Raw genomic sequence first — 11,399 nt, 5'->3', positions numbered from 1 at the left:
TTCCGGATCCGGCCTTGCGGCAAGTGTTCAGGATTTTTGGCCGGAGCAAAAAGTACAGCATGCTGCGGTATTTTCTCCGGCCAAAAAACGTTCCGTTCCGGAACTGAAGACATCCTGATGCATCATGAACGGATTTCTCTCCATTCAGAATGCATGGGGATAATCCTGATCAGGATTCTTCCGGCATAGAGCCCCGACGACGGAACTCTATGCCGGATCCGGACAACGCAAGTGTGAAAGGGGCCTAACAACTGCTCTCACTTTCTTCCCATCAGTATAGAGAAGGGCATGTTTTTTAGATGAGTTGTATTTTTTTGTGGCATCATTCTGGGGTAAATATAATGTATTGAAAAACTTTTATTATATTTTTTTGTGAGGGAATAGATAAAATTCAGCAATTCTACAATTTTTAATGTAATATAAATGAGTTGGACTTTTTGCATAATAAAAACATTTTTCGTAAAATAAATTGGGGGGAGATTTATCAAAACTAGTATGAAGGAAAAACTGGCTTAGTTGCCCATAGCAACCAATCATATTGCTCTTTTCACTTTTCAGAGCTCCTTTTTAGGGGTTTAGTAGCTGGATATCGGCTGTTAGTGTATGGCTTTGATCCTACTGCTTATAAAATACTGATTTCTTTCTATTGGATCAATTCTCAATTTAAACATTTCTCAATTAAAATGTTTTTTTCAGTACTAGCCTTCGTGCTAGTCCCGACCTCCTCTTTAGTAGACATTTTTTTAAGAGCTATGGTGTCACCTTGTCACCTAAGCTTCTTAGAAAGGCACTCTACTCTTCTATTCCGTTATCCTCTCTTTTTAAGACTTGGTTAACTTTTCTTTTTGAAATCTCCTCTATACTTTCTGCCATGTTGGAAACCTTCATGAAACCCCTATGGACCCCATGATAAGTCATAATTTGCCAGTTGGATTCATCATACTACATGCAGGGCCGTCTTTAATATTGATTGGACCCTGGGCAAAAATTTACTTGGGCCCCCTGGATCCCGCATTCCCACACCTTAGAATGCAATCACGCCCTCCACCACAACACACACACAAAAAATCCACACATCTGGTAGAGTCCAGTGAATGACTGTAAATACTTCCAGTTCTGAAGACTCCAGCTGCTCAGGATCAGTGCTCTGGGCAGCTGGGCTCAGGCTGGGAGTGGGCACCGCTCTGCAGGAAGGAGACCAGGGCTCGGATCACCCTAGTGTTACAGTGCACCCCAGCACCCCACAGTATGCAGTATAGCACCCTATAGTATACAGCACCACACAGTATGCAGTATAGCACCCCACACTATACAGTACCCCACAGTATATAGTAGAGCAGTATAGCACCCCACACTATACAACACCTCACAGTATAGCACCTCACCGTATACAGCACCCCAAACTATACACGATACAGCCCCCCACACTATACAGTACAGCAGTATAGCACTCCACACTATACAGCACCCACAGTATACAGACCCCCACAGTATACAGTACAGCAGTAGAGCACTCCACAATATACAGCCCCCCACACTATACAGGCCCCCCACACTATACAGGCCCCCCCACAGTATACAGGCCCCCCCACAGTATACAGCCCCCACAGTATACAGCCGCCCCACACAGTATACAGGCCCCCCACACAGTATACAGCCCCCCACACTATACAGGCCCCCCACACTATACAGGCCCACCCACAGTATACAGCCCCCCCCACAGTATACAGGCCCCCCTATGATTCTGTGCTCTGTGGTCATCCTGGTGTTGAAGCCACCAAGGAATTGGTATCTAGAACCTTCTGGCGGCCTACATTATTTAGGGACATCAGTTCGTATGTGTCCACCTGCAAGATATGTGCAAGGTCCAAAACTCCTAGAACCCGTCCTGCGGGTAAGTTGCTACCACTACCTATTCCGAGTAGACCTTGGTCACACATCTCTATGGTTTTTATCATTGACTTGCCGCCCTCCGAAGGAAAGTCAGTGATCTGGGTAGTGGTAGACAGATTCAGCAAAATGGTACATTTTGTTACTCTAAGTAAACTTCCTAGTGCCAAGACTTTGGCTTCCTTGTTTATTGATCACATTGTTCGGTATCATAGAATTCCTGAGAATATTGTCTCTGACAGAGTTGTCCAATTTGTTTCCAGATTCTGGAAAGCCTTTTGCCAGAGATATGAGATTTCATTGTCCTTTTCGTCGGCCTTTCATCCCAAGACTAATGGGCTGGCGGAATGCTTGAATCAGGCTGTCGAACAATTCCTTAGGTGCTATATCTCTGACAACCAGCGTCTGTGGGTGAAGTACTTTCTATTGGCGGAGTTTGCCATTAACAACCAGGTGAACTCCGGTGGAGGTTAACGGTCAAGATGAGTTTGTTGTTTCTAGGATCATTGATGTTAGGAAGGTCAGAAACTCACTGCAATACCTGGTCTATTGGAAGGGTTTTGGACCTGAAGAAAGGTACCTGCTCATAGAATACACGCTGATAGGTTGATTAAGAGGTTCCATCTTGAAAACCCAGAGAAGCCGTCTCCACTGTCCTTGGGTCCTGAAGCCCCTCGTGAAGGGGGGGTACTGTCACAGTGCGCCAGCGACGCGATCTTCCTCCGCTGCGCCGATGGCGTCCTGCCTCTCTCCCTGAGCAGCAACACACGCTGCGTCCCCGTCTCCCAGGTAACAGGGGGCGGAGAGGACCCGACCGCGCTCCTACTGTCTGTGTGGTCGGCGTCCTCCGTTCCCCTGTAAACAGTATCAGGCTGAGCACCGAGCTGGCCACTCGGTGCTCGGCTTCTGTGTCTGAGCGGGTCATGTGACGCTGGCCATGTCACATGACCTTAGCCTTTCACTATTTATATAGGCAGCCTGCTGGCGACAGGTTGCCTGCGATTTTGGTCCTGTGCCTAACTGCTACTACTCAGTGCTTCTGCTACTCTGAATTTTGACTCTTGGCTTTTGTTCCTGACCCGACTTCGCCTGCCCTTGTGTACTGACGTGACCTCCAGGTTTGACCCTCGGCTTGTACTCTGACCCGTCCTTGCTATTCCTTGTGTACTGATGTGACATCCTGGTTTGACCCTAGGCGTGTTTGTTTACCTTGTTACCCCTGCTCGCCTACGTTAGTGTTGATCTATGGCATTTCAGTATTGCTCCTGACACTTTACGTGACCTCGGATCCATCTGCAGGGTTCCCTCCTACTGCCTCTGCCTGGCTATATTCTGTCTCTGTCCGCTCTGCCTCTCTGCTCTTGTAGAGGTTAGGGACCGTTGCCCAGGTACACCCCGTCACCTTCCTCTTCCCCACTCCCTAGTGCATGGCATTGTAATTATGGGATCCTTCCTATGTTATGCCATCATGGCTGAGCAGACTTAGAGAAACACTCACCAATATGTAGTATATGCAAATGCCAGAGTGTTGTGTGTAGTGATGCCCTGCCACCTTACCCCTTAGGGCAAGTGGTGGCAACCAGTCCTGCTCACATTCTAGGACAGGTTTGCTGGCCACCATTTAAAATTATTCCGGGAGAGCCCCTTTAATAACGGGTATTCTCTAAATGTGTTGTTGGTGCGAGTGCTGTGGCTTCTTCATTGTTTGCGTTGCTCCATACTGCACAATACGTTTTATTTTTTTTATAGCCGCTGTTCTTCATATTGCAGATTTGTCACATTCACTTGAATAAATAAGTGCTAGTCTGTTTCTTTTACAACTTTTGGGTCTCTCTCCGTATAAAATGTGCACCACTTTGGAACAGTAGAGCGCGGACTGGATATCTATATACTTTGCTGTCCTGATAAGTCACCAAATGGCAGCAGGAATGCTGCAAGGAAGACTTGTAGCATTCACAGGAGAGTAGTCAGGATGCAACATGCCATTTGATGTTTAATTACGAGTTACAGGTGAAGAGCAAGATGAAGCAGATTCCAGAAACTGCAGAAACTATGGTAGATAGCTCCAAGATGTCAACAGAGTGGCCTATCGATGGAGATGAGATGTGACCGGAGTTCAGATTAGTGGCAGACAAGAATAGTTCCCACACAAGACCCGTGGGAGAGTCCCCCACCTACAATGTGCCAATAATACTGGTGTCATCTTATATGGTAGAGGAGCCTTTCCCCAGACACATGGACTACTAAGTCTGTACCCCTATAGCTTCACCCCATATGGGGTGTCATTGAGGCTGCTCTCCAAATAAAGGAGAACATTATAGGGTTTGGTGAGTTTTTCTCCTCCGTTCTGTGTATACAAACTCAGTAAATAAAGTATTCAAAATCCTGCAGAATATTATTACCATTTTGAAAGTTTTTGTGCAAAATTTCCAATGCTTCCATCTATTTGGTTGATCTTACATATTTATATAGCCTATGTAAAAAGCACGATGTGCTAGAAATGCAAATCAGTGGTTATGACTATCCTCATGAACCCAAAGAAACAATTGACTTTTAGCCTAAATGTTGATGAATTGTATGACAGCAGCTACAGATATGAGAAAATGTATTACCAATAAGGAAATGCTAGAAAAGGAAGTAGAAAAATAGGAGATAACGGTGATTGAAATGTAATCCAAAAGCACAAATCCTTTCGACTGATGATCTCACTGACCACTTTTACCATTACGGGGGTGCTTGAAAGTTTGTGAAACCTTTAAAATCTCTTATATTTCTGCTTAAATTTGACCTAAAACTACATCAGATTTTCATACAAGTGCTAAGAGCAGGTAAAGTTGACCATATCAAAGAAATGGGTCAAAAATATTAGATTTGGTAATGTATTTATTAAGGGAAATAATATCAGGTGTGACCCCCTGTGCAGCAATAACTGCAGCTATAAGTTTCCGGTACTTGTTGATTAGTCCTGCACATCGGCTTCGGGGAATATTAGTCCATTCTCTATACAAAACAGCTTCAGCTCTGCTATGTTGGTGGTTTCTTCCAATGAACTTCTCACTTCAGGTTCATCCACAATATTTCTAAGGTCAGAACTGTGACTTGACCATTCCAAAATATTAACTTTAACCAGGATTATAAAGATTAACCTCCGCGGATCTTGATTGTGGTGTGACTAATAAATGACTTTGTATAACACCAAGTGACTTTATACAAAGTGGCCGGCCCAAAAGCACACACACTTTATTACTTATAATGTACTATATACAATACATGTGTACTACTATTACGTACTTATACATAGAAGAGGAAAATTTCTGATTACACAGGCCATAGACCAAACTACTATGTATTGGCAAACAGTGGGTCATTCATGTATGAGTCTGATAATATAGTCTTAACTTAAAGTTATAATGAGACGTTCCTCAGGTGACACACTCCGCCGCATGTTGGTGTCCTGGAAAGTCAAGGCTGGCCTCAACTCCCCCGAAAGCCAATCAAATGTAGCCGACGACATGCAGCAATAATTATAGAACTTCACAGGATGCGCACGGAGATCAGAGTACAAACCAACAAATTGCCCTTTGCTGGCCTGCTGCGAAATAATAGGATGCCCCCACATTCACTTCCTCCGCGGTTCCTCCTCTATCATTTCTGGCCGCTCTCCAAAACAGTGGAAGACCAGCCAGTGCAAAAACACATGGTCAGTGGATGACACGGGGAAAGTGGACATCCTGCAAAGGGAAATCCAAAAACCAAACACACACTCCAACCAAACGACAAAAACTCCCCAAACAAAAGGAACTGTCAAAAAAAAACAAATGCATGGATTGTAGGGTTTTATCAGAGATAAAAGCGATAGTTGGAGATAAACTTGCTGTTGTCCTGGTCCCTAAACACTTGGAGGGTGGAAATTGTATGATCTGTGTGCTTCTACAGGAAGGAGATTAGTTTGGACACACCTTCTCATTCATAGAGTTTTCTTTATTTTCATGACTATGAAAATTGTAGATTTACACTGAAGGCTTCAAAACTATGAATTAACACATGTGGAATTATATACATAACAAAAAAGTGTGAAACAACTGAAAATATGTCATATTCTAGGTTCTTCAAAGTAGCCACCTTTTGCTTTGATTACTGCTTTGCACACTCTTGGCATTCTCTTGATGAGCTTCAAGAGGTAGTCACCTGAAATGGTCTTCCAACAGTCTTGAAGGAGTTCCCAGAGATGCTTAGCACTTGTTGGCCCTTTTGCCTACACTCTGCGGTCCAGCTCACCCCAAACCATCTTGACTGGGTTCAGGTCCGGTGACTGTGGAGGCCAGGTCATCTGGCGCAGCACCCCATCACTCTCCTTCATGGTCAAATAGCCCTTACACAGCCTGGAGGTGTGTTTGGGGTCATTGTCCTGTTGAAAAATAAATGATGGTCCAACTAAACGCAAACCGGATGGAATAGCATGCTGCTGCAAGATGCTGTGGTAGCCATGCTGGTTCAGTATGCCTTCAATTTTGAATAAATCCCCAACAGTGTCACCAGCAAAGCACCCCCACACCATCACACCTCCTCCTCCATGCTTCACGGTGGGAACCAGGCATGTAGAGTCCATCCGTTCACCTTTTCTGTGTCGCACAAAGACACGGTGGTTGGAACCAAAGATCTCAAATTTGGACTCATCAGACCAAAGCACAGATTTCCACTGGTCTAATGTCCATTCCTTGTGTTCTTTAGCCCAAACAAGTCTCTTCTGCTTGTTGCCTGTCCTTAGCAGTGGTTTCCTAGCAGATATTCTACCACGAAGGCCTGATTCACACAGTCTCCTCAGTTGTTCTAGAGATGTGTCTGCTGCTAGAACTCTGTGTTGCATTGACCTGGTCTCTAATCTGAGCTGCTGTTAACCTGCGATTTCTGAGGCTGGTGACTCGGATGAACTTATCCTCCGCAGCAGAGGTGACTCTTGGTCTTCCTTTCCTGCGGTCCGCATGTGAGCCAGTTTCTTTGTAGCGCTTGATGGTTTTTGTGACTGCACTTGGGGACACTTTTAAAGTTTTCCCAATTTTTCGGACTGACTGACCTTCATTTCTTAAAGTAATGATGGCCACTCGTTTTTCTTTACTTAGCTGCTTTTTTCTTGCCATAATACAAATTCTAACAGTCTATTCAGTAGGACTATCGGCTGTGTATCCACCTGACTTCTCCACAACGCAACTGATGGTCCCAACCCCATTTATAAGGCAAGAAATCCCACTTATTAAACCTGACAGGGCACACCTGTGAAGTGAAAACCATTTCAGGTGACTACCTCTTGAAGCTCATCAAGAGAATGCCAAGAGTGTGCAAAGCAGTAATCAAAGCAAAAGGTGGCTACTTTGAAGAACCTAGAATATGACATATTTTCAGTTGTTTCACACTTTTTTGTTATGTATATAATTCCACATGTGTTAATTCATAGTTTTGATGCCTTCAGTGTGAATCTACAATTTTCATAGTCATGAAAATAAAGAAAACTCTTTGAATGAGAAGGTGTGTCCAAACTAGAAGTGAGGTGGGTCTGGAGGAACTATGTACTGCCAAGAGGGGTGAATCATGTATGTAACCTCTGCACCCACCGTTCTCTCCTTCTCCACGTTTTTTGCACATTAATAAAATGTTGGTGAAATGTGTGAATCTGTCTCTGCAGCGTTTGTGGACATTTCTTACAATAAAGGTTCAACTCTTCACTTCTACATCTTCTTGCCCTTTGTGATATTGGATAGTGTTGATCGCGAATATTCTATTCGCAAATTTCTATCGCGAATATCGGCACTTTGAGAATTTGCGAAGATGTAGAACATAGTGCTATATGTTCTTAATCGCGAATATTCAAAAAAAAATTTCATTAGTAACCTCCCTTCTTGCTTGTGGGCCAATTAAAAGGCTGCAATGTCTTTGTCTGAGCTTAGCAACATCCCTAGCAACCAATAGGAAAGTTGCCTCCCCCTTACTATATAAGAACCTCCCCAGCAGCCATTTCCTGCTGTATTTTTGCAGTTCTGAGAGAGAGAGCAGTGACATTGCTGTGCTCTGTGCTTTCATCTGGATCCTATTCCTTATCCAATTACATTAGATAGTTAGCTCATATATATCATACAGATAGTCAGAGTAGGTTAGATAGTGATATAGTCTAGATGATTCCAGGTTCCAGTGCAGGGTGTTAGGTAGTGTGATAGGAATTAGGCCTCATGCACACGACCGCTGTTGTGTTCCGTTCCGCAAAATGGGGTTCCGTTGTTCCATGATCTGTTTCCGTTTTTGTTTCCGTGTGTCTTCCTTTATTTTTGGAGGATCACCAGACATGAAGGAAAGTAAAAAAAGTCAAGTTTGCCATGCAAATGATAGGAAAAAAACGGACGCGGACGTGGATGACAATCTTGTGTGCCTCCGCGTTTTTTTCACGGTCCCATTGAGTTGAATGGATCCGCGAACCGTTTTCCGTGAAAAAAATAGGACAGGTTATATTTTTTTGACGGACTGGAACCACGGATCACGGACGCGGATGACAAACGGTGCATTAGCCGAGTTTTCAACTGACCCATTGAAAGTCAATGGGTCCGCAGAAAATCACGAAAAACGGAACAACGGCCACGGAATGAAACAACGGTCGTGTGCATGAGGCCATACTGTTTCTCTGCTGTCCATCCATACATGCTACAGACATAGTGCTGTGATGTCACAACAATACTTAGTGCACCAATCAGTAATATCTACTCAGACCTGATAAAATGTGAAGTTGCATGTATTGCGCAAAAAATATGCGCATCATTAGTGCCGATTTGCGCAATCGCGAAAATAATGACTAGAGATCACGAACTCTAGAATTCGCGATTTTATTGCGAATATTAAGTGAAAAATTAGCTAAATATTGCGAAAATTAATGTCTATGCCGCTTATCACTAATACTGGAGATGGAGTGTTGGGTTCAGTGTCAGAAATGTGGGGGGACATCCTAAGCGTTTACAGCTGTAGAAAAGTGAATGAGGATTTACAAATCACCTGCATGATCAAAAGAACTGACCTGCGGAGAGGATTTCACATCGACAACCTGACAACTGATGGACTTCTCTCTTTGCAGTGCATGGAGTGAAATCTGCAGCATGTCCTGCTAATATTTTTTGCTATAGATCCACGGTGGACTTTTTTGTACATTGTGGCATTTGCACGCACCAGAACATGAGATGTCCAATAGCTGCACGATTGTGAAGATAATACCTCAGTTTGAGGCCTCATGCACATGACCGTTTTTGTGGTCAGCATCCGAGCCGCATTTTTTGAGGCTCGGGTGCGGACCCATTTACTTCCATGGGGCCGCAAAAGACGCGGACAACACTCCGTGTGGTGTCCGCATCCGTTGCACTATTCCGTGGCCCCGCCAAAAAAATATAGCATGTCCTATTCTTGTCCGTTTTACGGACAAGAATAGGCATTTCTACAATGGGCCGCCCGTTCCGTTCCGCAAATTGCGGACAGCACACAGGTGGCTTCCAATTTTTTGCGGATCCGCGGTTTGCGGACTGCAAAAAACGGCACGGTCGTGTGCATGAGGCCTAAGGCTACATGCACATGAACGTTGTTTGTTTCCGTGTCAGCTCCGTTTTTTTGCGGATAGGATGCGGACCTATTCATTTCAATGGGTCCACAGACCAAGTGCTGTCCGCATCAGTATGTCCGTTCCGTAGCCCTGCAAAAAAAACATGTCCTATTCTTGTCCATTTTAGGCATTGTTACAGTGGATCCGCAAAAAAAACTGATTGCATACGGCAATTTGCGAACCACAAAACACATACGGTTGTGTGCATGTAGCCTAACTTGTGCGGCCACTGGCCATCATGGGCTGCATGCAGCCGCCACAACACTGTCCAAAATACGGTGTCCTATAGTCCGAAAATTCTGTATCTTAAAAAACGAGAAGCGGAAGACCTGAAGATCTTTACATTTACATGGAAATGTTATAAAGGTCTCTAATGGCCATCCATCTCTTCTGAAAGTGTTCTTTTCAGATCTAACAAGCTTTTGATTGGCAAGAATCCGGCCAATCGATCGCCTGTGGAATCATTTGTACAAATGATCCCACTAGCAACATGTTAGAATAAAATGGACGATTAAAGGGGTCAACAAAGAAAACAGTCAACTCCTTGGTTCACGTGTCAGTTCCTGGAGATATTTGAGTCGCATGGGACAGGTGGAGTAAGGAGACCCCCTGCCAAAACTTTAGAGACAAAGTCTTATGGCTGGATGCAAGTGGAGGCCCTGAGCTGGGCATCGGGTGGCCGGTTGGCCTAACATTGCCTGTGTAGCAGAGGTGGGACTCACACCGAGCGATATGCCACCGATGTGGATGTCCCTTTTAGTGCGGCCACATTGTAACATCATCATCTAAGCAAACTCCAAAACAGCAGAAGTCTCCTTCAGTGCCACGGCCCCCAAATAGGAAGGGTGCCCTCTAAGAGACCACCCAGTATAAGAGAGAGACAGGACATGGTAAATGAATGGATTGTAGCACACGGCATTTGCTTGCTTAAAATTTTATTGAATGGATTTTCATAGAATTCAATAGATAAAATGATTCAGTAGAAGAAAGCGGCACATAAAGCCATAGTACGCATTTTATAATTTTAGTAAATACAGGTGAAACTCGAAAAATTCGAATATCGTGCAAAATTTATTTATTTCAGTAATGCAACCTAAAAGGTGAAACTAACACATGAGACTCATTACATGCAAAGTGAGATATATTAAGCCTTTATTTGTTATAATTTGGATGATTTTGGCTTACAGCTTATGAAACCCCAAAGTCACAATCTCAGGTCCCCTTTGCTCAGGGGGTACGGACTAATTAGCTGCCGAGAGTGTGACACTATGAGCCTAGAATATTGAACCTTTTCACAAAATTCTAATTTTAAGCTGCATTAATGCAATTCCTTTAAATTTGCATTACTGAAATAAATGGATGCACGATATTCTAATTTTCACCTGTACGTGGATCCTAATCTATCTCAGTTAGTCAAATCATGCGAAAGAGTATGTCCACATATGAACACGTTTTATAGTAGATACAATAGATATGAAAAATCAAGTAACTTTGTAAGTACATTACAGATGTGCGCTTGTGTGACGTCATTTGTGTAGAAAGTTGATTCACTTGGAAATCTCCCTTTTATCTCGTGTTTGCCGCTGAATTATTTTCTTATACTGATGCAGTGTTACAGTCGCATTCGCAATTCTCCTGCCACACTTGCTGGCTCAGCATGCCTATTGACATGTACATCCTTTATGACTTAAAGGGGTTATCCCATAAACAATACTCTATAGTTTTAAAACCAGCACCTGGGTCCGAATACTTTTCTAATGGTATGTAACTAAAAATTTTGTACAGCCACTGAGTTATTCAATAAAATTAAAATGTATAGCGCCACCTGCTGTTTGTTATTTTTCTCATTTCTCTGTCCACTTCACTGAGGTGGACGCACATG

This window comes from Bufo gargarizans, chromosome 9, assembly GCF_014858855.1.
Source record: "Bufo gargarizans isolate SCDJY-AF-19 chromosome 9, ASM1485885v1, whole genome shotgun sequence".
NCBI lineage: Eukaryota > Metazoa > Chordata > Amphibia > Anura > Bufonidae > Bufo > Bufo gargarizans.
The sequence above is the reverse complement of the archived record's forward strand: the minus strand, read 5'-3'. Positions refer to the sequence as shown.